This window comes from Mirounga leonina, unplaced genomic scaffold (genome assembly GCF_011800145.1).
Source record: "Mirounga leonina isolate KUSES-001 unplaced genomic scaffold, KU_Mleo_1.0 Mir_176, whole genome shotgun sequence".
NCBI classification, from domain to species: domain Eukaryota; kingdom Metazoa; phylum Chordata; class Mammalia; order Carnivora; family Phocidae; genus Mirounga; species Mirounga leonina.
In genome coordinates, this window is record NW_023270454.1 from 41,913,563 (window position 1) to 41,940,881 (window position 27,319).

The window sequence follows — 27,319 nt, forward strand, 5'->3', positions numbered from 1 at the left end:
AGCTGTTAAGTATATCTATGATTACCTAACAAGATTATTAATGTATTTCTTTTGCTCTTAATGTGTCAATAATGGAAAAGAAACCATTGTATTTTGAGAGTTGTCACTTTTGAGTATTTTTGGAAAAATACATGAAGTGCCCAGTTTTCATCAACTTCTTTGGGACACTTAGAAATTTACATGATGTGAAGGAGAGGGAGAAAGGAAATGATGATGACAGCGCTGAAGTCCCAAGGGCACGTCCTTTCTTTATTTCTTCATTTAGTTATTGCTTAGACATTTCTAAATCCTGTTTTTATGTGAAGGAAACTGGAAGAGTTTCCCGTAAGCAGGCTGACTCCTGCGTGATTCAAGCATTCAGGTAGTGCTGGGGCAGACTTTGGACCTTGGTGAGTCACCAGAAGTAATGAAGTTTCAGATCGTGCAAAGTAAGGCTGAGCTGGGAACCGACTTGAAAATGAAAGAAACAACTTGAGAAAAACAACTTTCTTGGTAAGATCAGACTGCTCTTTTCCCTATAATTTATATGTCTATCCAACAGTAAATAGAAAAAGAAAAGAAAAAGGAAAGGGAAAAAAAAATCAAAACCAAATTAAAATCAGAGGCGATGGGTGTAGGAAAGAAAGCTTGGCCTTGAGCGTACAGACTCCTGTTTTAGCTCCGGAACTGTAATCCTTTAATTGAAGCTCTGCTCTGTTCCTAAGCATTCAACTGTTACTAACAAATTTCATGAAGTGTCTATTTTGAAAACATGGTTGTTTTAGGCAAGCAGCGTCTTAAGTGAATTTGTGTTTTAATTGCAAGAAGGTAGAGTATGATTTGAGAGTACCTGATTTAGAATTTTTTTTTATTCCTTTTCAGGAGCATAAATAAATAAACAGGAATAATGACAAACCTTCCTTAGAGTATGTAATGAACTGTGGTTAGAGAAGAATTTAAAAATGATTACTTTGGGGTAATTTAAGACAAGCACTGTGGTAATGTAAGGGATACACCTTTTTATGTGTACTTTGCCCAATGTGCATGAATTTATTTCACTGTTTTTACAGGTACTAGGAATTAGAAAAAAACTATATTTAATGAGAATCAACTTACTTACTTCAGCATATATTCATTCATTCAACCTTCAAATGCATTAGCTAGAATGAAGAGATTTTTCTCATTCGTTTTACCCTTTCTACCAGGAATAAGAGTACTCTGCTTTTAGCCTCATCATCTCCCTTTAAGGGAAGGCTGGAGGGGCAGATTTTGGGCTTACCACCACCTCTCCTTACTACCAGGAGCGAATGGCCGGAAAAAGGACAAGTAGTTCATGATCAGCAACTTCTGCCTGCTCTTATTTCTCTTTGAGGCTAAGCTGTGCCTTAGAACCCAGTGGGTTGAGCGATGGGGTCCTCTGCCCACCCTCAGCGCTGATCTCGGTCATGTTGCTGTATGTAGATTCAAATGTATTCAAAGGATGATACTCTTTTTTTCATGTAGTTATTCAGGATGCAACAGTGTTGCCAATTTATATAGGGAATTGAAACCTAAAACTCCAGTTCCCATCTGCTCTTAACAGAGGCTGAGAGACCTAGTACAAATTAAATTACTTACACCAGTGTCTTTTCCATCTAACCTATATATACATATTTGAATGTGCAGGATCAGATACCCATAAAATGACAGCACCAGAGCCAGTGAGCTCTGAGGTTGACTAGGCTCTGACAGTCAATCCCAGCTAACTGTTGAAAGCCCTGGGCGGCTCTTATTGAAACTAAGGAACATGGACCTTACTGCTAGATAAGCCCCAATGGAACTCAGAGATAAAAGGGGAACTTCCCTTATTCTTTTACACTTTTTATGAGTTGCTTATAATTTTGGACATATATCTGATTGTGCACTTAGAAATCGACAGTTGCAGAGCTTGCAATTCTTATTAATCCCTTGGGGAGTCTCAGTATACACTGAACTTTATATAGGCCATAGAAATCTCTCTCTCTCTTTCTATCTTTCTCTCTTAGTCCATAGAAATTTCTAAACTTAGAAGATTTGGGTTTAAGTACTGGTTCTGCTTCTTACTGGCCTTTTAGCACTGCAAGTTACATGTTCTTTTCAAGCCCTGTTTCTTAATGGAAAATGCAATCATTCTCTTTCCCATTCTGGAGACTGACCTTTCCTGCTACCTGCTCAGTGTAGTAAACAGGAATCTTCCTTTCACTGCTTCTGCAACCCCTTCACATTCAAGGAGTAGAAAAATCATTCTGAGTCTTCTTCATATCATTTCTCAGCTTACTCTCCTCCATTTCTGTGGCCATTACCCTCGTGGAGATTATTAGGACAGCGCACTTGAAATAATGTATCAGATTCCTAACAGGCATAAATGCCTTCTATAGCTTTTATTTTTACCCTTAATTTTGTGTCTTATTATCTGCTGCCAGTTTAATCTTCTTGAGAAATGGCTCTCATCCTGTAATTTTTTCCTTAAACCTCTTTAAATGGGTTTCTTTGTGAACAGAATGAAGGCCAAACTGAAAGTGCATCTAACACATGAGTGTACCCTAGGTTGACTAGGCTCTGACAATCAATACATTTTCTCTGATGTTTCCTCATATTTAAATTCAGGTTTTGCATTTTTGGCAAAGATACCAGAAACTAAGATTGTGACCTTCTCAGCATATCATATCAGAAGTCATTTGATGTTGATTTGTTCCATTACTAAAAATGGTAACTTGGTGAAGGTGATTTCTGCTGGGTTTCTCCACTGCAAATTTACTATATTTCTTTGTGCACAGTAAGGATCTTATGAGGACATAATTTGAGAGTACTTAAGTATCTTGTTATTTATCACACTGTCACCACTAATTTTAGCACCCACTGATGATTCCTGCCTGAAACAATTATTACTGTGGTGTTTGCCAAATGGTGATTTTCTATTTCAATCATTCCTTAATCTACAGATACTAGTTAGAAATTTATGTTAAGGGAAAGTTTATGCTTTCTATATTTGTCCATTGATTTGTTCATTCATTATTTATATCTGTATGGACAAATGAATTCCTTGGATTATAATCTATCGCAATCATTATTTATTTTGTTGTTCAATTTTTCCAGATTTGGCCTTTGGGATTTCCCTTCAGGTTGGCTCCTATATCTTTTTTAAATGTGCCCATCCTTCCCCGCTTTTTAAAGCACTTCCATATTTTCTGACACTGCAAGGTATTTCAGGCTCATCTTGTACTTTCCCTGCCCTAATCCTTACAACCAGCTATTTCTCTAAGGACTCACAGTTTTCTGGTATTAGAGGATACTATTTAGAAACCAAGATTTGGATGCTAGGTGGACTCACTGGCATTGGGGTATCACAATACTAGTACTCTTGAGAATCCTCAAGGTCATGAAAAACAAATAATGATTGAGGACAAGTTCCATATTAAAGGAAGCTAAGGAAATACAACTAAATGTAAAGTGTGATTTTTGCTTTGGGTCCTGGACTGAAAGAGAACATTAGTGGGACATTTGAAGAAATTTGAGTAAATTTTGTAGGTTAAATAATATTGTATGTTGTATTATAATTCTATACATACTGATCTTCCTGTCATGGTCAAGTCAAAATAACATGATCATCCACATATAATTGATTTTTTTGTTTTGTTTTGTTTTTAAGATTTTTTATTTATTTATTTATTTGACAGAGAGACAGTGAGAGCAGGAACACAAGCAGGGGGAGTGGGAGAGGGAGAAGCAGGCTTCCCGCTGAGCAGGGAGTCCGATGTGGGACTCGATCCCAGGACTCTGGGATCATGACCTGAGCCGAAGGCAGACGCTTAACCGACTGAGCCACCCAGGCGCCCCACATATAATTGATTTTGAATATCACCCCACACTTGTCAGAATGGCTAAAATCAACAACAAAAGAAACAACAGGTGTTGGTGAGGATGTGGAGAAAGGGGAACCCTCTTGCACTGTTGGTGGGAATGCAAACTGGTGCAGCTACTCTGGAAAACAGTATGGAGTTTCCTCAAAAAGTTAGAAATAGAAGTACCCTATGATCCGGCAATTGCACTACTGAGTATTTACCCAAGTAATACGAAAACACTATTTCAAAGGGACACATGCACCCCTGTATTTATAGCAACATTATTTTTTTTTCCTGATTGTTTTTTTTTATTCTTATGTTAATCCCCATACATTACATCATTAGTTTTAGATGTAGTGTTCCATGATTCATTGTTTGTGTATAACACCCAGTGCTCCATGCAGAATGTGCCCTCCTCAATACCCATTACCAGGCTAACCCATCCTCCCACCCCCCTCCCCTGTAGAACCCTCAGTTTGTTTTTCAGAGTTCATCGTCTCTCATGGTTCGTCTACTCCTCCGATTTCCTCTGCTTCATTCTTCCCCTCCTGCTACCTTCTTCTTCTTCTTTTTTTTTTTCCTTAACATATATTGCATTATTTGTTTCAGAGGTACAGATCTGAGATTCAACAGTCTTGCACAATTCACAGCACTTACCAGAGTACATACCCTCCCCAGTGTCTATCACCCAGTCACCCCATCCCTCCCACCCCATCCCCACTCCAGCAACCCTCAGTTTGTTTCCTGCGATTAAGAATTCCTCATATTAGTGAGGTCATATGATACATGTCTTTCTCTGTTTGACGTATTTCGCTCAACATAATACCCTCCAGTTCCATCCACGTCGTTGCAAACGGCAAGATCTCATTCCTTTTGATGGCTGCATAATATTCCATTGTATATATATACCACATCTTCTTTATCCATGCATCTGTCGATGGACATCTTGGCTCTTTCCACAGTTTGGCTATAGTGGACATTCCTGCTATAAACATCGGGGTGCACGTACCCTTTCGGATCCCTACTTTTGTATCTTTGGGGTAAATACCCAGTAGTGCAATTGCTGGATCGTATGGTAGCTCTATTTTCAACTTTTTGAGGAACCTCCATACAGTTTTCCAGAGTGGCTGCACCAGCTTGCATTCCCACCAACAGTGTAGGAGGGTTCTCCTTTCTCCGCATCCCCTCCAACATCCGTCGTTTCCTGACTTGTTAATTTTAGCCATTCTGACTGGTGTGAGGTGGTATCTCATTGAGGTTTTGATTTGGATTTCCCTGATGCTGAGCAATATTGAGCACTTTTTCATGTGTCTGTTGGCCATTTGGATGTCTTCTTCGGAAAAATGTCTGTTCATGTCTTCTGCCCATTTCTTGATTGGATTCTTTGTTCTTTGGGTGTTGAGTTTGATGAGTTCTTTATAGATTTTGGATACTAGCCCTTTATCTGATACGTCATTTGCAAATATCTTCTCCCATTCTGTTGGTTGTCTTTTGGTTTTGTTGACTGTTTCCTTTGCTTTGCAAAAGCTTTTTATCTTGATGAAGTCCCAATAGTTCATTTTTGCCCTTGCTTCCCTTGCCTTTGGCAATGTTTCTAGGAAGAAGTTGCTTCGGCTGAGGTCAAAGAGGTTGCTGCCTGTGTTCTCCTTTAGGATTTTGATGGACTCCTGTCTCACATTGAGGTCTTTCAACCATTTGGAGTCTATTTTTGTGTGTGGTGTAAGGAAATGGTCCAGTTTCATTCTTCTGCATGTGGCTATCCAATTTTCCAAACACCATTTGTTGAAGAGACTGTCTTTTTTCCATTGGGAATTCTTTCCTGCTTTGTCAAAGATGAGTTGACCAAAGAGTTGAGGGTCCATTTCTGGGCTCTCTATTCTGTTCCATTGATCTATGTGCCTGTTTTTGTGCCAGTACCAGACTGTCTTGATGATGACAGCTTTGTAATAGAGCTTGAAGTCCGGAATTGTGATGCCGCCAGCTTTGCTTTTCTTTTTCAACATTCCTCTGGCTATGCGGGGTCTTTTCTGGTGCCATACAAATTTTAGGATTATTTGTTCCATTTCTTTGAAAAAAGTGGATGGTATTTTGATGGGGATTGCATTGAATGTATAGATTGCTCTAGGTAGCATTGACATCTTCACAATATTTGTTCTTCAAATCCATGAGCATGGAACGTTTTTCCATTTCTTTGTGTCTTCCTCAATTTCTTTCATGAGTATTTTATAGTTTTCTGAGTACAGATCCTTTGTCTCTTTGGTTAGATTTATTCCTAGGTATCTTATGGTTTTGGGTGCAATTGTAAAGGGGATCAACTCCTTAATTTCTCTTTCTTCTGTCTTGTTGTTGGTGTATAGGAATGCCACTGATTTCTGTGCATTGATTTTATATCCTGCCACTTTACTGAATTCCTGTATGAGTCCTAGCAGTTTTGGGGTGGAGTCTTTGGGGTTTTCCACATAAAGTATCATATCATCTGCAAAGAGTGAGAGTTTGACTTCTTCTTTGCCGATTTGGATGCCTTTTATTTCTTTTTGTTGTCTGATTGTTGTGGCTAGGACTTCCAATACTATGTTGAATAGCAGTGGTGATAGTGGACATCCCTGCCGCGTTCCTGACCTTAGGGGGAAAGCTCTCAGGTTTTCCCCATTGAGAATGATATTCGCTGTAGGTTTTTCATAGATGGCTTTTATGATATTGAGGTATGGACCCTCTCTGCCTATACTCCGAAGAGTTTTGATCAAGAAAGGATGCTGTACTTTGTCAAAAGCTTTTTCTGCATCTATTGAGAGGATCATATGATTCTTGGTCTTTCTTTTGTTAATGTATTGTATCACATTGATTGATTTGCGGATGTTGAACCAACCTTGCAGCCCAGGGATAAACCCCACTTGGTTGTGGTGAATAATCCTTTTAATGTACTGTTGGATCCTATTGGCTAGTATTTTGGTGAGAATTTTTGCATCCATGTTCATCAGGGATATTGGTCTGTAATTCTCCTTTTTGATGGGGTCTTTGTCTGGTTTTGGGATCAAGGTAATGCTGGCCTCATAAAATGAGTTTGGAAGTTTTCCTTCCATTTCAATTTTTTGGAACAGTTTCAGAAGAATAGGTATTAATTCTTCTTGAAATGTTTGGTAGCATTCCCCTGGGAAGCCAACTGGCCCTGGGCTTTTGTTTTTTGGGAGATTTTTGATGACTGCTTCAATTTCCTTAGTGGTTATAGGTCTGTTCAGGTTTTCTATTTCTTCCTGGTTCAGTTTTGGTAGTTGATACATCTCTAGGAATGCATCCATTTCTTCCAGGTTATCTAATTTGCTGGCATAGAGTTGCTCATAATATGTTCTTAGAATTGTTTGTATTTCTTTGGTGTTGGTTGTGATCTCTCCTCTTTCATTCATGATTTTGTTGATTTGGGTCATTTCTCTTTTCTTTTTGATAAGTCTGGCCAGGGGTTTCTCAATCTTGTTAATTTTTTCAAAGAACCAGCTCCTAGTTTTGTTGATCTGTTCTACTGTTCTTTTAGTTTCTATTTCATTGATTTCTGCTCTGATCTTTATGATTTCTCTTCTCCTGCTGGGTTTAGGCTTTATTTGCTGTTCTTTCTCCAGCTCCTTTAGGTGTAGGGTTAGATTGTGTACTTGAGCCTTTTTCTTGAGAAAGGCTTATATTGCTATATACTTTCCTCTTAGGAGGGCCTTTGCTGCATCCCAAAGATTTTGAATAGTTGTGTTTTCATTTTCATTGGTTTCCATATATTTTTTTAATTCTTCTTTAATTTCCTGGTTGACCCATTCATTCTTCAGTAGGATGCTCTTTAGCCTCCATGTATTTGAGTTCTTTCTGACTTTCCTCTTGTGATTGAGTTCTAGTTTCAAAGCATTGTGGTCTGAAAATAGGCAGGGAATGATCCCAGTCTTTTGGTACTGGTTGAGACCTGATTTATGACCTAGGATGTGATCTATTCTGGAGAATGTTCCATGGGGACTAGAGAAGAATGTGTATTCCGTTGCTTTGGGATGGAATGTTCTGAAAATGTCTATGAAGTCCATTTGGTCCAGTGTGTCATTTAAAGTCTTTATTTCCTTGTTGATTTTTTGCTTAGATGATCTGTCCATTTCAGTGAGGGGGGTGTTAAAGTCCCCCACTATTATTGTATTGTTGTCAATGTGTTTCTTTGCTTTTGTTATTAATTGCTTTATATAATTGGCTGCTCCCATGTTAGGGGCATAGATATTTACAATTGTTAGATCTTCTTGTTGGATAGACCCTTTAAGTAGGATATAGTGCCCTTCGTCATCTCTTAATACAGTCTTTGGTTTAAAATCTAATTTGTCTGATATAAGGATTGCCACCCCAGCTTTCTTTTGGTGTCCATTAGCATGGTAAATGGTTTTCCACCCCCTCACTTTCAATCTGGGGGTGTCTTTGGGTCTAAAATGAGTCTCTTGCAGTCAACATATCGATGGGTCTTGTTTTTTAATCCAGTCTGATAGCCTGTGTCTTTTGATTGGGGCATTTAGCCCATTTACATTCAGGGTAACTATTGAAAGATAGGAATTTAGTGCCATTGTATTGCCTGTAAGGTGACTATTACCGTATATTGTCTGTGTTCCTTTCTGGTCTATGTTGCTTTTAGTCTCTCTCTTTGCTTAGAGGACCCCTTTCAAGATTTCTTGTAGGGCTGGTTTTGTGTTTGCAAATTCCTTTAGTTTTTGTTTGTCCTGGAAGCTTTTTATCTCTCCTTCAATTTTCAATGACAGCCTAGCTGGATATAGTATTCTTGGCTGCCTATTTTTCTCATTTAGTGCTCTGAATATATCCTGCCAGTCCTTTCTGGCCTGCCAGGTCTCTGTGGGTAGGTCTGTTGCCAGTCTAATGTTTCTACCATTGTAGGTTACAGATCTTTTCTCCTGAGCTGCTTTCAGGATTTTCTCTTTGTCTATGAGACTCGTAAGTTTTACTATTAGATGTCGGGGTGTTGACCTATTTTTATTGATTTTGAGAGGGGTTCTCTGTGCTTCCTGGATTTTGATGCCTGTTTCCTTCCCCAAATTAGGGAAGTTCTCTGCTATAATTTGCTCCAGTGTACCTTCTGCCTCTCTCTCTGTTTCTTCTTCTTCTGGGATCCCAATTATTCTAATGTTGTTTCGTCTTATGGTAATCTTATCTCTTGAATTCTGCCCTCGTGATCCAGTAGTTGTTTATCTCTCTTTTTCTCAGCTTCTTTATTTTCCATCATTTGGTCTTCTATATTACTGATTCTCTCTTCTGCCTCATTTATCCTAGCAGTTAGTGCCCCCATATTTGATTGCACCTTATTAATAGCCTTTTTGATTTTGACTTGGTTAGGTTTTAGTTCTTTTACTTCTCCAGAAAGGGTTTCTCTAATAACTTCCATATTTTTTTCAAGCCCAGCTAGTATCTTTAAAGTGATGATTCTGAACTCTAGATCTGACATCGTACTAATGTCCATATTGAGTAGGTCCCTGGCAGTCGGTATTACCTCTTGTTCTTTTTGTTGAGGTGATTTTTTCCATCTTGTCCTTTTGTGCAGAGGAGAATAGATTAATGAGAGAACAAAATGCTAGCAGAGTAACCACGTCCCCAGAAAATATACTCTAAACAAATCAGAAAAGACCTGAAGCAGTGGAAAAAGAAACGGAAAGAGAGAAAAAAGAAAAAGAAAAAAAAGAAAAAGATAAAGATAAAAACAAACAAAAACAAACAAAACAAAACAACAACAACAACAAAAAACCAGAATGTGATCAAATATGATCAGGCTGGTATATAGATCAGTGCCACACACTAGATTTGGGGTGTATTTTGGTCTGTTAGAAGAAAGTGCCTCCCAAAATTTTAAAGAAAGAAAAACTTATATATGTACAAAAATAAGGGTTGATATGATGAAGGGATGGAATATCACTGTAAAGATGGAAATTATAAAAAATTTTATAAAAGGAATTGATAAGAAGTTGTTTGAAAAAAGAAAGAAGAGGATTTAAAAAAAGAAAAAAGAAAAAGAAAAGAAAGGGAGAGAAAGTGATCAGGCAGGGGAATAGAAAACACCATATACTAGAGATTTAGGGTATATTTTGATCTGTTAGAAGAAACTATCTCAAAATTTTAAAGAGAGAACAACATATACATATGCCAAAAATACAGGTAACTACTATGAAGGGATAGAATATGACTCTAAAAATGAAAAATAAAAATGTTTTTTTAAAAAAGGGATTGATAAGATGTTGGTTGAAAAAGGGAAAAAGAAAAATTCAAAAAAAAGAAAAAGACAGTTAAAAAAAATTAACTTTGAAAGACTAAAGAATCATGGTAAAAATGCCATGAATTCTATGTGCAGTATACCCCTAGCGCTGGAGTTCTGCCGTTCTCATTGATCGGTAAACTTGGTTTTGGCTGGCTGTTCTCGCTGATCTTCTGGAGGAGGGGCCTGTTGCCATGGTTTCCAAATGTCTTTGCCGGAGGCGGAATTGCCCCCCCTTGCCAGGTCCAGGCTAAGTAATCTGCTCAGGTTGCTCTCCAGAGCTTTTGTTCCCTGCGAGCTTTCCATACAGCTTTGGAGGCGGAGAGTGAAAATGGCGGCCTCCCAATCTCTGCCATGGAGGAGCCAAGAACTCCGGTCCCCGCTCCTCAGTGAGCCCCCAGAGAAAAGCCGTCAGTCACTCCCAGCTCCCCGGTCTCCGGCCGCACTCCGTGCTCACCCGGCCTATGACTGCGGATTTCTATCTCTGGCACCCGACCCCGGGTGGAGTCTCCAAACCCAGCAGATCCCTGTGGTGCACTCCTGCACGGCTCCTCCCCGGGGGAGGAAGGTGAGTCCCCCCAGATCTGCCCCTTGTTGGGTCCCTGCTGGAGGAGCAGTGGCCCGACTGTGCCGCGGATCACAGTTTATGGCGACCCCGAGCTGAGAGCCCGCGCCTGGGCTCCGCCTCTGCAGCCAGCTTCCCTGCTCTGTTACCTGGGAGCTCTGCGGCACTCAGGCACCCCCGGTCTTTCTGTGACCCCGAGGGTCCTGAGACCACACTGTCCCGGAGGGTTCCACCCCCTGCTTAGCCACCAGAGTGACGTCCCTCAGCGGAGCAGACTTTTAAAAGTTCCGATTTTGTGCTCTGTGGTTCTATCACTTGCCAGAAGCAGCCAATGGAGGCCCCTCCCCCGCCGTCTATCCTCCCGAATATCGCCTCGGATTCACTTCTCCACATGTCCTACCTTCTAGAAAGTGGTCGCTTTTCTGATGAGAGCGTTGTTCCTATTCTTTTCTTCGATCTCCTGTTGAGTTTGTAGGTGTTCAGAATGGTTTGATCCCTATCCAGCTGAATTCCTGAGAGGAGACGAAATCCAGGTCTCCTACTCCTCTGCCATCTTGCTCCACCCCCCTATGGCAACATTATTTATAATAGCCAAGAGTGTCCATATATAAACAAGTGTATATATAATGGAATATCATTCAGTCACAAAAAAGAACGAAATCTTGCCATTTGTAACGACATGGATGGAGTAGAGAATATAATGCTAAGCAAAATAAGTCAGTCAGAGGAAAACAAATACCACATGATTTCACTCACGTGTGGAATTAGAGAAACAAAACAAGCAAAGGGAGAGAGAGAGAGAGAACAAGAAACAGACTCTTAACTATAGAGAACAAACTGATGGCTACAAGATGGGAGGGTTTGCAGGGTAAATTGGGTGATGGGGATTAGGAAGTACACTTGTGATGAGCAATGGGTAATGTATGGAAGTGTTGAATCACTATATTGTACACATGCAACTAATATAACACTGTATGTTAACTAACTGGAATTAAAATAAAAACTTAAAAATGATTCAGGTCTCTGCAACTAAAGAAACTGATCTGAGTTAGGGACAAGATAGTTTAGAAATAACTTTACCATTTAAGAATTTTGAAATTAATTACTATGTATACCAAAAGTTATCTAATCTCTTTTTAAAAAAGATTTATTTATTTGAGAGAGAGAGAGAGAGAGCATGGGCAGGGGGAGGGGCAGAGGGAGAGAGAGACAAGCAGACTCCTCGCTGAGCGTGGAGCCCAGTGTGGGGCTTGATCCCAGGACCCTGAGGTTATGACCTGAGCAGAAATCAAGAATCAGATGCCCAACCAACTGAGATACCCAGGCACCCCTAATTAATCTCCTTTTGATGAACATTTACATTGTTTCTATTTTTCCATAAAAATATATAAGGCTATATTAAATATATTTGGTACAAACATCTTCAAACAGTTGAAAATCTCCTTGGGATACATTTCTTGAAGTGAGGTTGGCTAAGTAATTTATGGTACAGCCATAAGCAATATGAAGTTATTAAAAATTATGATATAGATCAACATTTGGCTAACTATAGCCTATGGGCCAGATCATTTGTGTCCATCCATTTGCATATTGTGTAAGGCTGTTTGCATGCTACAGTGCAGAGACAAGAGTTGAGTGACTACAACTGGGACCATATGGCTCTCAAAGGCTAAAATATTTATTATCTGGCCCTTTCTAGAAAGTGTTTCCTAGCCCTGATATAGATTATTAATACGCAGGCTGACAATACTGCTGAGTGAAAAAGAGACATTTTTATTACATATCATATGTATTACATTAATATTTAATAATAAAGTTTAAATCAAATATCCTATTTATTTAAAATTATATATGGGCAAGAGACCCAGCAAGGTTGTTCACCAAAGTGCATTAAGTAGTTCTTTCTTTTTTACATTCTTATTTATAATTTTCGGCATACTCTACATTTTCTTAAAAGGGTTGTCATAGATTGTTTTCACATTTATACTTTTTTTTTTTAAAGATTTTATTTATTTATATGAGAGAGAGAGACAGCAAGAACAGGAACACAAGCAGGGGGAGTGGGAGAGGGAGAAGCAGGCTTCCCGCTGAGCAGGGAGCCCGATGTGGGACTCGATCCCAGGACCCTGGGATTATGACCTGAGCCGAAGGCAGACGCTTAGCGACTGAGCCACCCAGGCGCCCCTCACATTTATACTTTAACTCCTCAAACCACTCTGTTCAGTCTTCTGTGCCCAAAACTAGTGAAACAAGACAGCAATGATCACAAGAGACATTGAACGTCACTTTTTTAGTTTTTAAGTAGGGTGAGCATACATAGCAGATTGCCTTGGGACAGGGCTGGTTCGTCACTACTGGGACTATAAATGTCAGCGTAGCCATGCGTTTCTCTTAATTCTGTGGTAGTTCTTCACAGCCTCCGAAGCTGCCCTTTGTCTCTTATGTGTCCTTTAAGTGTTGATGACCTCTGGGCTCTGTCATGGGTCTCATCCCTTCTCACTCTATTCACTCTCTTGGGAACTCTCCCCAGTTCCCACAGTTTGGTTTACACCTATATACTGATGATTCCTAAATCAGTACCTCTAACGTGGAAAGCAATCTTTCTGGGTATTTTTAAGATATCTCCAATCTCATGTAATCTGGGTGTCATCCTTGACATTTCCCTTCCCCTCCATCTTCTGTTCCTCCGATCAGCAAAATTCTCTGGCAACCTAACCTCCTAAAGATTTCATACATTGGTCCCCAGCCATACTACCACTGTCTGATTCTCTCATTCTTGAGTCTTTCACTACGTGCCTTTAAGTTACCTACCAGAAAACAGCCAGAAAACTCAGTCTTAAATAACAACCTGAAAATAATATAGAGAGTGCTCAAGTCACTCTCTTTGTAAAATCACTTCAGGAGACCTCCCGTTGCCTAGTGATTTTTTTTAAAGTGTGGTCAATGAACAATCTTTATCAGACTACCCCCCCCATTACGTATTAAAAATGTGAAATTAAAAAATCTGAAGCCCGAAGTCTGCCTCCATCACAGTTACTGAATCAGAATTTATGGGTGAAAGAGGCCTAGAAATTTCTATTCTTAACACCACCAGATGATTTTCATGTGCTTTAATGTTTGAGAACTACTTGCCTAGGCCTACGTCGATCATTTCAAGGTATTTATGAGAGCCTCCAAAGCCTTCCGTGGTGTGATTCTCACTAACTTCTCTAGCCTCATTTCCTGGATTCCCCAACTAAAACTTTACATTCTGTTAATATAGATTTCTGTACCTTCTTGCTTATACCTTGCTGTTTAACTTCTGTATATATTTACCATTCTCTCTAACTAAAATACTTTTCCCTGCTGACTTCACCCAGGTCACTCATAAATATATTAAAAGTCTTCACTCAGATATCGTCTGCTGCAAGCCTTCCTGGCCTCCCTGCAGACTATGCAACATACAGGTCTGTCTCCTGAGTGTATTACTACTGAGCTCTGTCATCATGCCTGGCACGTAGTTAATACTCAATAAAGGTTTGACAAATTGAGTTAATAATAGACTTACATGAAGCTTCTTAGAATGTATGGATTCTATCCATTATTTTTATTGTATAACATCACCACAAAACTTTGAGGCTTAAAATAACAACTTATTTAGCTTATAATTCTGTGGGCTGACAGTTTGGTCTGGGATCAGTCGGGCAGTTCTTCTGCTGATACAATTTGGGCTACTCACCAGTGTGTGGTCAGCTGCTGGCTTTGCTTCAGGGGGCTTTGCTTCAGGGGGCTTTGGCTAGCTGATTTTTGGCTGGAGCAGTGACAATTTGCAATGACTCCTCCATCTTATAGAAGGCTAGACTGACCAGGCTTGAGGCATATTCAGGTGGAGACAGAGGGTTCTAGGAGAGAGACAGAGAGAGAATGGGAGAAGGAGGTGGGAAGAAAAACTGGAAGTTATTTTGAGTATTATTCTCAGAACTGGCACAAAATCATTTTTTGCCACTTCTTACTAGCCAAAGCAAATGACAACACCAGCCCAAATTTATGAGGAGCAAATAGACTTCACTTCTTGATCGGAGGCACTACAAAGTATTATGACCATTTTTGCAATCTACTGCATGGGTCTAATGTATATAAATTCATAATTGTCATTTATAATGTAACTTTAAACTGGATTCTAATATTTTATCACTACCATCGCTCTCACCTTATAAATACCCTTATTTCATTTTATCTTCAAACCATTCCATTGCCAAATGTTACTGTTTCTTTTCTAGCTCTGTCACCTAATTTCTGTTCAATTAGCCTATTCCAGAGTACCCTTTGCATCTATTCATGAGCAATATAAATAGGCATGTACCATTCAGTTAATTACTTGGATTTGGTTAAGTCTTCAAATGAAGCCAACATTCCCAGGCACAGCAAACTGCAGACTCTGAGAATGGACATGCTGCCAATCAGAAAACATACCGTCCTTGTATCCTTGAATGTTACCTTTCATTTTCAGCTTTACTGCCTTAAAAAATTGACAATACCTAGCTTTCATTCTGTCATATCAGTTGACCTATTTTCTGTTTTGAAAGTGATATTCATCCTTCTGCCTACGAGAGGGGTTCTTCACCGTTAAAAAGAGCTTTCCTTAAAAGGCAAAGCCATCCAAGGTCAAGACTGTTGGCCTCTTCACTGGTAAGGTGGGTTATGCTCTGATTTAGAACTCGTGCTCTGAACCCTAGCATTCATTATTAGAGTCTGTGCCTGCCTGTCCTGATTTCCATGGTTAGTCTGGGAACTTTAACTTTAATGGCATTTAATTTCATTTTCTTACCAGACCTTAGAAGGAAATCTAGCAATATCTGATATTTGCAAATAACATGAGGCACAAGAAGGGCATGGAAATTATGAAGTAGGCTTTTGAGTTTTCTACCCTAGGGACTTTTTTTCTTTTTGGCCTTATTGTTTCTCTAATTTTCCTCCTCATAAACTCTCAGCAGTCTTTAATTTTTTTTCTTTAACACAAAAATGGATTTAATGCAAACACTTGGGAACTGGACATTTCTGTTTCCAAGAAGCAACATAATTTCTTTCTTATTTTTGAGGACACCTTGGTCACAGTGCTTCCCTGTTTGTGGCCTCACTGAAGCTTAGCATCCAAGCCTATCATTCACCAAGGGGAAAAAGTCATAGAATTTGCTTTGTGACCTGGGATATATGGCATATAAGTGTGTGTTACAAAACTTAATGCATAAAGCTGCTACTTTTGATACAGTCTGGCTCATGGAGAGATGGGATTTAGCTGAATATAATGAGAATTTGATGTGACTGGAAATTGAACAGAAGCATCTTTTTATTGAAGGTGGTGAGCCTTATAACAATCATTTAGTGCCAGAAGTTATTGTTTTTCACATTACTTTTCAACTATAAAACCTTTCAGAGCCTTATAAGAAAATCCTTGTCCTTGTTCAAGCAACAAAAAACTTGGTAACTTTTTCTTTACATCCACATGAAGCAAAATAATGTAGTAATATCCCCTCACCTCCCTTTTTAAACATCTGTCTCAGATGTTCTTTTTGTTAAGAACTGTCCTCTGATGAAATCTCATTTTCCCTCTTTTCTTCCCCTGTGAGAAGCTCAAGGAAGAAAAGAAAAGAGAAAAGAGAAAGAAAAAAAGAATTCTAGGCATGATGCTGGAGACTTGAAATGTACATAGAAACTTTTTGAAAAAAAAAAGATGTTTTTTAGACTTTAGTTAGAATCTTTCTTACAGTGTGTGTATAAATAAGCATTTCAGTTGCTGCAGATCTTTGAAAAGGATGAGTGCCAACAAATCTTGAATCAGACATTTGAATTAAAGTTAGGGAAAAAGCATTCTATTTCTTGCCCCATTCACAAATTGACTTTAGAAAAAGTCATATGAATTTTCTCATTCAGTTTTTCCATTTATAAAATAGGTATCAATTCAAGTGAAAAAAAATTGTTAGTTGATTTCTGTTTCAGAAGTATATTTTTATCTCATCTCAGGTGTCATCTTTAAGCAGTAGTAGTATACTCTTCCGCACCAGAGAATATATTTAGAAAAATTAGTGAGTAGAGAGTTGTAATTTTTTTAAGGTTTTTTTTTTTTTTTTTTGGTCTTTTAGTGGATCTGATAAAAGTATTTTAAGTTCCAATCTTCTGCAAATATATGAGTTACGCAGGCGCCTGGGTGGCTCAGTTGGGTAAGCAACTGCCTTCGGCTCAGGTCATGATCCTGGAGTCCCGGGATCGAGTCCCGCATCGGGCTCCCTGCTCAGCAGGGAGTCTGCTTCTCCTTCTGACCCTCATGATCTCTCTCTCTATCTCATTCTCTCTCTCAAATAAATAAAAATAAAATCTTTAAAAAAATATATGAATTATGCAATTAGTGAGTTTAGCGCTACTTTGTATAGTCTGTTGAATTTCAGTGTGGTCTTCCTAAATATTTTTCTCTGGTTTGGCAACTATTCCCTATAGAAAAGCAGGTTATTAAAAGGGTACTTCAGTTTTCACCAAAATGATAGTAAAGGTTTTGTCAACCTGTGTGAGGCTGATTTTTTAAAATTAGTACCAATATTTATGAGCTTTCAGGATTAAGACGATCTTGAATTCCACACACAGGGCCGGCTGTCCTCACAGCTGTAGAAGAGAGGACAGGACAAGTCTGCCATTCTCAGGGCGGGGCTAGGTGTGCTTAGAAGAGGTACAGGACGATGACAGAAGGGCTTTCAGAAGATGTCTTGCAAACTACAGGCTTGTGATGTTGAGGGTTAGGTGTTGCTAACACACTTCTGTGGTCATCTCCGCAGAGAAAATGATGCTGCATCAACCCCATTTTGTGAAATTACAGAAGAAATATTTCTTTACTTGTATTTCCTGCTGCTCCTCCAATGTGACATCATGAGATGTGAGGATGCTGGGGGGAGTCCAGGCCCTGTACACCACTCAGGTGACTCCGGGAAAATCGATGGGCAGAGTGACAGCCACCCTAATCTTACTGTAGACTTTTATTTTAGTGGGTGTAAAAGCTAGCTCTGTGAGTTAAATGTAAATAAATAACTCAAAACTTTATCAACATATAATATGAGGAATAAGAGCAAGCAATAATAAAGGGTAATTCAATAGCTTTCTTTTCTCATTACTTTGGTGTACTTTTGGCAAAATGTTCAGTTTATGCACTGAGCATTTAAAGTTAATTCCAGGTCTAGGTAAACTAGTGTCATAATTAATACATGTATTGAATTATCATTGGTTTGTTATAAAGGGCTGTGATTACAAGTTTCAATATGTAAAGATGTGCAGGTGGTACTCTAGAATTAAATCAAAATGTATCGATAAAACTGATGCATATGATTTTGCTAATTGCGAGCCTGCTCTGTATGGAAACACTACAGGTTGTTTTCAACAAGACATCCGTACTGTTTTATGCTCTTGAATATTACATGCAATTACTCATAAAAATGAGAGGTAAATGCCCCATTTTTAATCTTGGTTCATTAAATACAAGGTATGCAAAAACTAACATTAAAAAAATATGCTTCAAGTGGCAAAAATAAAAGAGACAAAAACAGTGAAATAAAATGGTAGTAGCGTAACCACTCTGCTGGCTCATAACACTCATGCTGTCATTTCATCAGTCAATGAGAACATATTCATTCCTTTTCATCCCACTCACTGCAAGAAAAATTTTGCTTATTGTCAGTTAAGTATGAGGAGCACTGTCATAATGGCGAGGGCATTAGCCCTTTACCTAACCAACCATTGCAAGAATCGGAGAACCACGATGACAGACTTACTGTGCCTGGGACACCACTAGCATTCTGGGTCTCAGCTTCCCCCCTCCTTTGGGCCACATGGAGAAGTAGGGCTGCTCAGAGTCCTTGGAGATGGGAGGCACATGGGCACATCTCTAGCTAATGAGCAGTGAGAGGAGGTGATATGTGTTAATTCCAGGCCGAGGCTATGTGATCCTCTAGTGTCTCTTCAGCTGCCAGGAAATAGAGAGGGGGACTCGGCCCTGACGAAGCTTCAAGAGCTTGAGGCCTCCTTTAGCTCAGGTTCCTAACTCCTACACAGAGCAAATTCTCTACCACCTCTCAACATCCACTGCATATTTATGAGAAGGAGGAAATGAACCTTTCTTATGTCAATTCACTGAGATTTCCAGGTAAATTTGTTAAGAGCAGTACAACCTAGTCTAGCCTGAATAATTCTATGGATTGGATAATTTCTTCACCTTTGTGACTTATATTCAGGTAGATTAATAACACTTGTTCCTAAATGAAGCCCTATTTTCTCCTTAACTTTTAGCTTTCATCTTCCTTCTTTCCTTATTTTCTGCTGCCAAATTCAAATTGTTGTCAGTACCTTATTTGGGCCAGGATGATTAATTTTGGAAGATAGCGAGCAGAGGGAAGGTGGGGGGCAGGACAAATAAATGCTATGAACCCAGAGGACAGAGCAGGGTCAGTCTGGATAGCAAGCCACAAAGGACAGAACAAGCGACGAGTGACCTGAGGCCACAGGCAGGTCTTGAAATTTGGGAGTGAAGGTTGTGCAGATGACAGAGGAATGGTGCCATGATTAGCGTCCGTGGGCTCTTCCGGCAGTGTGAGATGACAGGTAGGGTGTAGGATTCAGAATGGAAGACTGGGAACAACATTTTAGGATTGAAAAGGGCAATGATGGTTGTCTTGGTGGATACTAGGGACGTGGGTCAAGAGCCAGCGAAGGAAGTTGAGCCTTAGAGGTAGAGGCCCCGGGGAGTGAGGCCACACCCAGCCTGGAGCAGTCATGCTTCAAAACAGAGGTTAGATACGGCCTTGATGCTGTTGCTGCAGGGCTTGTTCAGCATTCCTCGTGGCTCTGGAAGCAGGACCCGAACCTAGAAGGGGAGGTAGGGGACTGAGCCCACAGACGAGACCAGAGCCCTGCAGGAACAGACGTTAGAGAACAGTGGAGTTGGGGACACTACCATCTCTGACAGACCTACTGTGGGGACCTCAGTTCTATTTTATATATCATATGACATGCGAGTTATGTCAATTCCATCGTATCCTTCACCACAGATACTCCCTACCACTGCCTTTATAATTTATTTGTCAGATACCTGCAATGCCTCCCCACAGTTTGTGTGTTTATGTTTACCCACCTACAGCAGGTTTTGTGATGTAGTGCGGACATTAAGAAGGCCCCCTGGAGTGGGCGTCCGCAGTCCCGAGTGTATAGCCGGATCCTACCGCTGACGGCTGCCTGTGTGACCACCAGCAGGTCATGTGACCCCTCCGGCTCAGTCACTTCCTCTGTGGAAGCCGTGGGTCTGTGTGTTTGTGGGAGGTGGGGGAGGGTGGCCTAAATGAACTTCAAGGCCTTTGCGTCTCTTCAGTTCTCTGTGGTGAGTCTGACTTTCACAGAGTTGCAGTTCTGGGAAGTAATAGAGCTTTACACACTCTTCCTCTTTGCCCCTTGTCTATGTCGATCTTAACATCTGAACCTAAATTCAGCTCCAACTTTAATCCTCTCTTGGTTTTCTTCTCTCCACAACTCTTCCCCCCAGTTTTCTGTCAGCAGCCCTACCCTGCAACCTGCTAGCCTTCCGCCAGCGATGTCAGCAGCTGTGAGCGCCCATGAAGATGTCCCCTCGTGCACCAGCAATCTCTCCAGGCAGCCTCTCTGAAAGCTTCTCTCAGGCTGAGCAGCTGTGTGAAAACCAGACTCGGGGTGTGATATCGGAGGCTGGCTGCCGGCTCCCGGTGGTAACAGCAGGGCAGTTTTATGCGGTATTGGTTTTGATACATCAGAAAAAAGAGAGAAGAAAGAGCCCCTCTCAGCCCCCCCATCTTCTCTTCTCCTGCCTGTATATACAGGGAGATAGTGCAGGCTTCCCAGGTATCAGCTTAGATGATCAAAACTGTATTCAATACTTTCCTCTGCAGTTTGTGCACCTCTTTAGGTCTTTATCCTTCTTGCTATAACTGGCTAAGCTCATCTTTCTGACTCAAAGTGGAAATAAAACTGTCTTAGGTGATATAAAACATTTTTCCCAAGTAACACATCAGCAGGAAATCTCCACATGCATATTCCTGCCCTCCTGTCAAAGTTAACTTACCCAGACTGAGCTAATGGTCTTTCTCCCTGTGACCTGGGCTACCTCTCTTCCCCAGGTGACTCCATTTTGGTCAATGGTACCTGCTTTCTTCCCAGTCTGCAAGTCTTTTTTTTTTTTAAGATTTTTTAAAATTAATTAATTAATTAATTAATTAGACAGAAAAAGACACAGAGAGAGAGGGAACACAAGCAGGGGGAGTGGGAGAGGGAGAAGCAGGCTTCCTGCCGAGCAGGGAGCCCGATGTGGGGCTCGATTCCAGGACCCTGGGATCACGACCCGAGCCGAAGGCAGACGCTTAATGACTGAGCCACCCAGGTGCCCCCCAGTCTGCAAGTCTTGTGTTCTTCCTTACTTCTTACTTTCTCTTTATCCCTTATACCTTGTCAGACATTAAGTTCTTTTACCTTTTTCCCAAATTGTCTCTAACATTTGCTCTTTTTCCTATTTCTGTTACCACAACTCTAGTTCATGTCTTCATTTAAAAAGCAGTAACTGTTTTTCTTTAGTTTCATACAAGTCAAACTCCGGTTTGGAGTCAGGGACCCCAGCAATACCTGCCTTAGTGTTGGAGGGGTGGTGATGTGGTAATGTTCCCACTCATTTGGTGGCAGGGGAAACAGAGCCTGATTGGTGGTCCAGGAAAGTCTCTTGGTCTTGCTGATGTAGAAAGAGGAGACTCCCATGGGCACTGTCCAGAAACTGCACCTTTGACCACACATGGCTTTATGGACAGAGCCATCTTCTGGCTGGTTGAAGTCCTGGGTTCTGATTGCAGCTGGGGCACTCAGCTTGCAAGGCAGTGAAGCTCTGAGCCTCAGTTTTGCCCACACCTGAGAGGTTTAAATTCGTCCCATCTCTCCTCTCAGCCCTGTGTGTCTCCATGGGTCACTTACAGCTAAGAACTCTGCTCTCTTACCAAATAGGAAAAAATAAATATATGTACTTTCTGCCAGTGAGCGGAAACAGAAATGCTTAAAAAAAAAAATTTTTTTTTTCAACCAGCCTCAGGGCCCTCACCCTAAGTTGGCTCTGAAGACTAGATAAATCAGCTGTAAAATGCCCATTTGCAACTCTTTAGTGCCTAATAAATACATGAGATAGACTGCATTATAACTAAGTCTTACAGATTCTCCCTCCTTGACATTTTTCAGGTCCGCTCTCCTCTCCACGCGGGGGCTGCTCTCTTTACAAATATGCTTACCGGCTCTCACCTGGGCTGCTGACTAGCTTTCTAAATATGCTATCTCTGCCATATTTTCTCAACCTCCAATTTGTCCTTCCCGGTATGTCAGAATGTCCTGTGTAAGTCCCGTGGCTGCAGTCGGATGGCTTGAGGAACTTCTTCAGACTTCACTTCCTACCCTCTCTCCCAGACATCTTTTGGCTTGATATGGTTGGTAGCCATCCTGCAGCCTAATATTTTGATTCTTCATGGCTTTTACTTTTAATCTTCCCCATTGAGTAAGTTGAATTCTCACCCACGTGCTTGCAGGGTAGTTTTTCAGACTCTGACACCCCCACCAGGTCCCTAGGAGCCCAGCATGGATACAGTTGATATTAAGAGGGTGCATAAGAATTCCTAGGCAAAGAATTGGGGCAAAGCTCTCCAGGCAGAGGGACCAGCATCTGCTGAGGCTCAGTGGCAGGAGAGAACACAGTATGCTTAAGGCATGATTTTGCAAACTTCTTCTGTGATATTTGGTTACAAATACGTTTTTCATCACGATGCAGCACACATATAATTAGAGTGGGGGGGGTGGAATCTAACAAATAACACTGATAAGTTTCTCTTCTCCCATTTCATTAAAATAAAATGCTGATCTTGACCAACTAAATTGTTTTCACACTTCACCAAAATCCATTAGAAAGTACAAAAGCATAGATTTGTGTCCAGACTGGGTGGAGCCCAGGGTGTGAGGGGTAGTTTGATGCAAGATGAAATCGAAAAGGAAAGCAAAACAAATCCCTCAGTGCCTTGTGTGCTGGTTAAGCTTGTCTATCATTAACCTAAAAGCCACCAAAAGGCACCACAGCGTTTAAACAGGGGGGACTTGGGGAGTGTGACATGAGCAAGTTTGTACAATATTCTTGCCACAGACTGATTTGTGGGGGTCAAGAGTGGGTGTGTAAGATAGAGGTGTTTTTTGTTTGGGTTTGGTTTTGGTTTACCTTTCCAAGTGAGAAACGATGGTGGCTGGAATAGAATGGGATAAAGGAGATGGAGCAGTGGACACTTTGAAGCTATTGAAAGGACAGGATTTGTAGGATTTACGGATAGTAGATCTGGAGTGTAAGGAAGCAGAGAGGGTCAGAGATGACCCTGGGTTTTCAGCCAGTGGAATTAAGATGATGGTACACCCATTCATTTAGAAGGGAGGACTTGGGGTGCCTGGGTGGCTCAGTCATTGGGCATCTGCCTTCGGCTCAGGTCAGGATCCTAGGGTCCTGGGATCAAGCCGCGCATCAGGCTCCCTGCTCGGCAGGAAGCCTGCTTCTTCCTCTCACACTCCCCCTGCTTGTGTTCCCTCTCTCGCTGTGTCTCTCTCTGTCAAATAAATAAATAAAATCTTTTAAAAAAAAGAGAGAAAGGAGGACTTGAAGAAAATCAGGTAGAAAGTGTATCTTGGTGTGGTCTTCTCCAACAGCAGGAACTCAAGACAGGTTTAAAGGCAAGTGGTTTGTTTGGGAGTTGATACCAGGAAATGCTAACAGGGAAGTGAGCAAGTGAGACAGAGAAGGGGAGGTAGGCCATAAAAGGTATATTTCTGAGGAATTTACTATGGTGTATAAGAGCTCATGCTTGTTGGGGAACTCTAGAAGCCAGTATGGAACCTGTGCCCCCAGGGTTACCCCACCTGGGAAAAGGAGCTGAGGTATTTATGCCCCAGCCCTTCTCCTGTCAGTCTTTAGCTGATTAGTGGACATCAATTCTCTAGCACTTCTACTTTCCATGTGGAGTAGGCAGAGTAAGCTCCAATGGCCAGAGAAAACCTTCAGACAAGAAATGCAAATGCTGGACGTTGGAAGTTGGGGGTAGGAACTGAAATAATAAAGCCAGGGGGCTCTGGGGAGGGCACAGACAGCAGCTTCTGCTACAAGATGTTGTGTGGAGAGGGAAGATGGAGGTAGCAATCTTGAGCTTAGTTGTAGATTTAATGCATTTGACCTAACTTTCAGACATACAAATAAAGACATCACCTTAGATACTTGAGTCGACTTCAGAAGAGGATAGAGAGCTGGAGTCATCCGAACAGAGGTGATAATCCAGGAAGTGGTCGATATTGTCTGTTGGAAGAAACTACAGAGCAGGCACGCAGGAGAGACTCTGCCTCAGACCTGAGGAATCCCAGCCTTTAATGGCCTGATAACGGAGGATACTGAAAAGAAAACTGAGAGTGATTCTCGGAAAATAGAACAGAAACCAAGAGAGTTCATGCTCTGAAAATCAGGGGAAGATAATACTCAGAGAAAAAAGGAGGGTCTGCAGCAACCAATGTTGCTTAGAGGACCAAAAATGTCCGTTACGTCTTGAATCATGGAGATTATTGCTCTCCACAGCAAAATCTATTTTGGTGGGGCAGTGGAGATTGAAGATGGAGGGAGCATAGGGGTTGTGAGTATGGACTGTCAAGCAGGACTGTGTGTCAAACAGCAGTGTGACCTTGAGCAAGTAATTTGCCCTCTCTGAGTCTAAGTTTCCTCATCTCTAAAATAAAGATAACCATTGTTCCTACCTCTTAGCGTTACTAGAATATTAAGAATCAAATGTTAAATACTAAAACCTGTGCCTGAGAGATGATAAACATTAAACAAATTGTAGCAATTGTTAGTTTTATTCTTTATATTCTGCATATTTCTCTGATCTCCTTCTCTAATTTCTCTCTAGTCCTTGGTGTTATACTTTCCAAGCAGATCCCTAGGTTTTGGTAATATGGGCGGCCTGCCAAATGCTCAAAAGCCTCTACTCACCAGTCTACTCTAGGAATCTCGTGTCTCTGACACTGTGTTCTGATAGCTGGTGTAGGGTTCCAGTGAGAACCTTCTTTTTTCTCCCCGAGAGACTTCAAGTTTCAAGGCATGCTCTTTATGGTGAGGTTCATTTATTTAATAAGTGTCAGGCTCCTCTATTGTTTGTTATTTCATGAGGTTACTTAGCCTTGCTGCCCCAAGTGTGGACCCCAGACCAGCAACCTCAACATAATCTGGGGGCTGGTAGAAATGCAGAATCTCAGGCTGTATCCCAGACTTGCCCATCAGAATCTTCCTTTGTACAAAATCACTGGGTGGTGCGCATGCCCATCGAAATGCAAGCAGCACGCTCTTAAGAGCCCACATAGCATTGTACAATGCCACAAACATTCAATCTCAAATAGCTTCCTCACCTAAATTATCTGATTTCAGAGAACTTTTCACAACTTTCCTAAGACCTTGTGGTAGAAACCCCATGACCTAATTGGTTGATGCTTAGTCAATTGCTACTCCTCTGAAATAGGCACCCCCCAGTTTGGCTGTCATATGCTGCTGGTTCAGAACCAGGGCAGGGATTGAAACAAGGGACTCAGTTTGTCTATTGCATCAAGAGTTCAAATGAAACTGAATAGGACTTAAAAGGAAAACTCAGCATTAGCCAGGGTATCCCTTTCCTCAAAAGTAGAAAAAATGGGCTCAAATCACTATTCCATGCCCTAGGAAAGTCCCATGCCTCTTGCCATCCAACTTTTTGAAGTTTGCCATGTGTAATGGACATTCTCTTGGCCATATGTCCCTGAAGCTTCTGCTTCAGCTGAATTTAGTTTGCAGATCAATGTACCAGTCCTTGAATGTGGCAGTTCCATTCAGAGCTTCACTTGCCTCATTTTTCAGAAAAAAAAAAAAAAATTAGAAACACACAATTCCTTTGTGTGCAGGACAAATTATAACAGGTTTGAGGAGATGGGAAGGACTTACCACACTTAAGTACAAACAATGTAATGTTTTGTACTAGCCAATCCTTGCCATAAAATGCCCCTTGGACATTTTTACAATGGATTCAGCTTTCTGCCTTGTCTTTCCACCCTCCCTTCTCTCCTCCCTCTTACTTCTGGGCAATCTCAGAAAGGAAATCATAAAAGGAAAAAGCCCTACTAATTCTTTCCATTTTGTAAGGCACTATAATTTAGTATTTAGGCTCCCTTTGTAACCCAGACTCTGCTGAAGCTTTGAAAAGGCTACTTGCCATGCCATGTAACTGAAAATGGTGTGAACTCCCTCAGAAACACACAGGCTGAGCATGGCGGATGGGAGCTTATCCAAGAAATTGACTGGGTAGTCATAAAGTAAGGAATGTCCACTTGTAGGAAGGATAGCCTCCTCTTTCCTTTGTCTTTCCTACTCTGTATCATTCTTTGATTAGAACACTTACAAGTTTGTGTTGGCACTTTTTTTTTTTTTTTTAGAAAGGGCAGGGGAGGGGCTGAGAGAGAAGGAAAGAGAGAATCTTAAGCAGGCTCCACTCCCAGCATGGAGGCCAAGGTGGGGCTCCATCTTACAACCCTGAGATCATTACCTGAACCAAAATTAGAAGTCAGACACTTAGCCAACTGAGCACCCGGGCACCCTATGTGTTGGCACTTTCTAATTGGTGAGAAATACCTAGTATGTGTCAAGCACACTACTCAGTGATTTATATACATTGACTCTTCCATACTCATAACACTATTGGCAAGATAAGTGTTATTTTATACTTGAGGAGACTGGAATTATGGAATGTACCAATTTTAGCCAGAGTGACACAGTCAGGTAAGTACGCATGTAAGTTAATTACTTCTCTGTTTCTCTAACTAGACTGCGGACTTTTGTGAAAGCGGGAACCACGTTGTCTTAATATGTGGCTTTGAAGTGTTTGGTCCTCTAGTAAGTTGTAGGGCCTCAATAATTGTTTGGATTGAATATACCACTTCAAAGCACAAAGGATGAGAGAAAAACCTAGTTTCTTGACAATGAAATAAAAGATTCATATATATGAACGTACTTTTTTTCATGATAGAACTGAGAGATCATGAGGTAGGAGAGATAAAAACTTGAAAATAACTTCTATTCTAGGTACATCCCCTTATCTTAGAGAAGTTTAACTTTCCTACCTCAAAGGGATTGAAATAAAGAATGAGGTATGGCTACCCTCTTGAGCCACTCCTCTACCAAGATTACTAACATCCTGGTTTGCTCATTTTCAGTTCACAGACCTTAATTACGTACCACACAGCATGAATCATCCTGTCTGTTCCTACAGGGAATACCAATTTGTCTTCCAGACTATGCAGCAAAGCAAACCTTCCTTCTGCCACTACAGAAAAGAGTGAGGAAGAAAGACAGCAGATTCTGCTCTGCCCACCACCTGGGGAGCATTTTCCTCTCTGAGATGATAATAGCCTGACCTATGGACCACCCCTTGGAGTGCAGGGCTCTAATCCTGGATCATTTTAATCAGAGGCAATGGCCTTGCCATTGTATCACTCTGGACAAGTCATTAACCCCCTAGGAGCCTCAGTCACCTCATTTTAGATAAAGGGGCA

The 27,319-nt window shown here is 40.9% G+C and overlaps 1 protein-coding gene across 1 annotated transcript in view; it reads left to right on the forward strand.

Annotated features, from left to right (window-relative positions):
- Positions 1-249: 249 nt before the first annotated feature.
- Positions 250-27,319, forward strand: part of INPP4B (inositol polyphosphate-4-phosphatase type II B) — a 543,837-nt gene continuing 516,767 nt past the window's right edge. The window contains exon 1 of the mRNA XM_035023009.1: positions 250-492. The gene's annotated coding sequence lies outside the window, so the exon portion shown is untranslated. The remainder of the gene's footprint in view (positions 493-27,319) is intronic.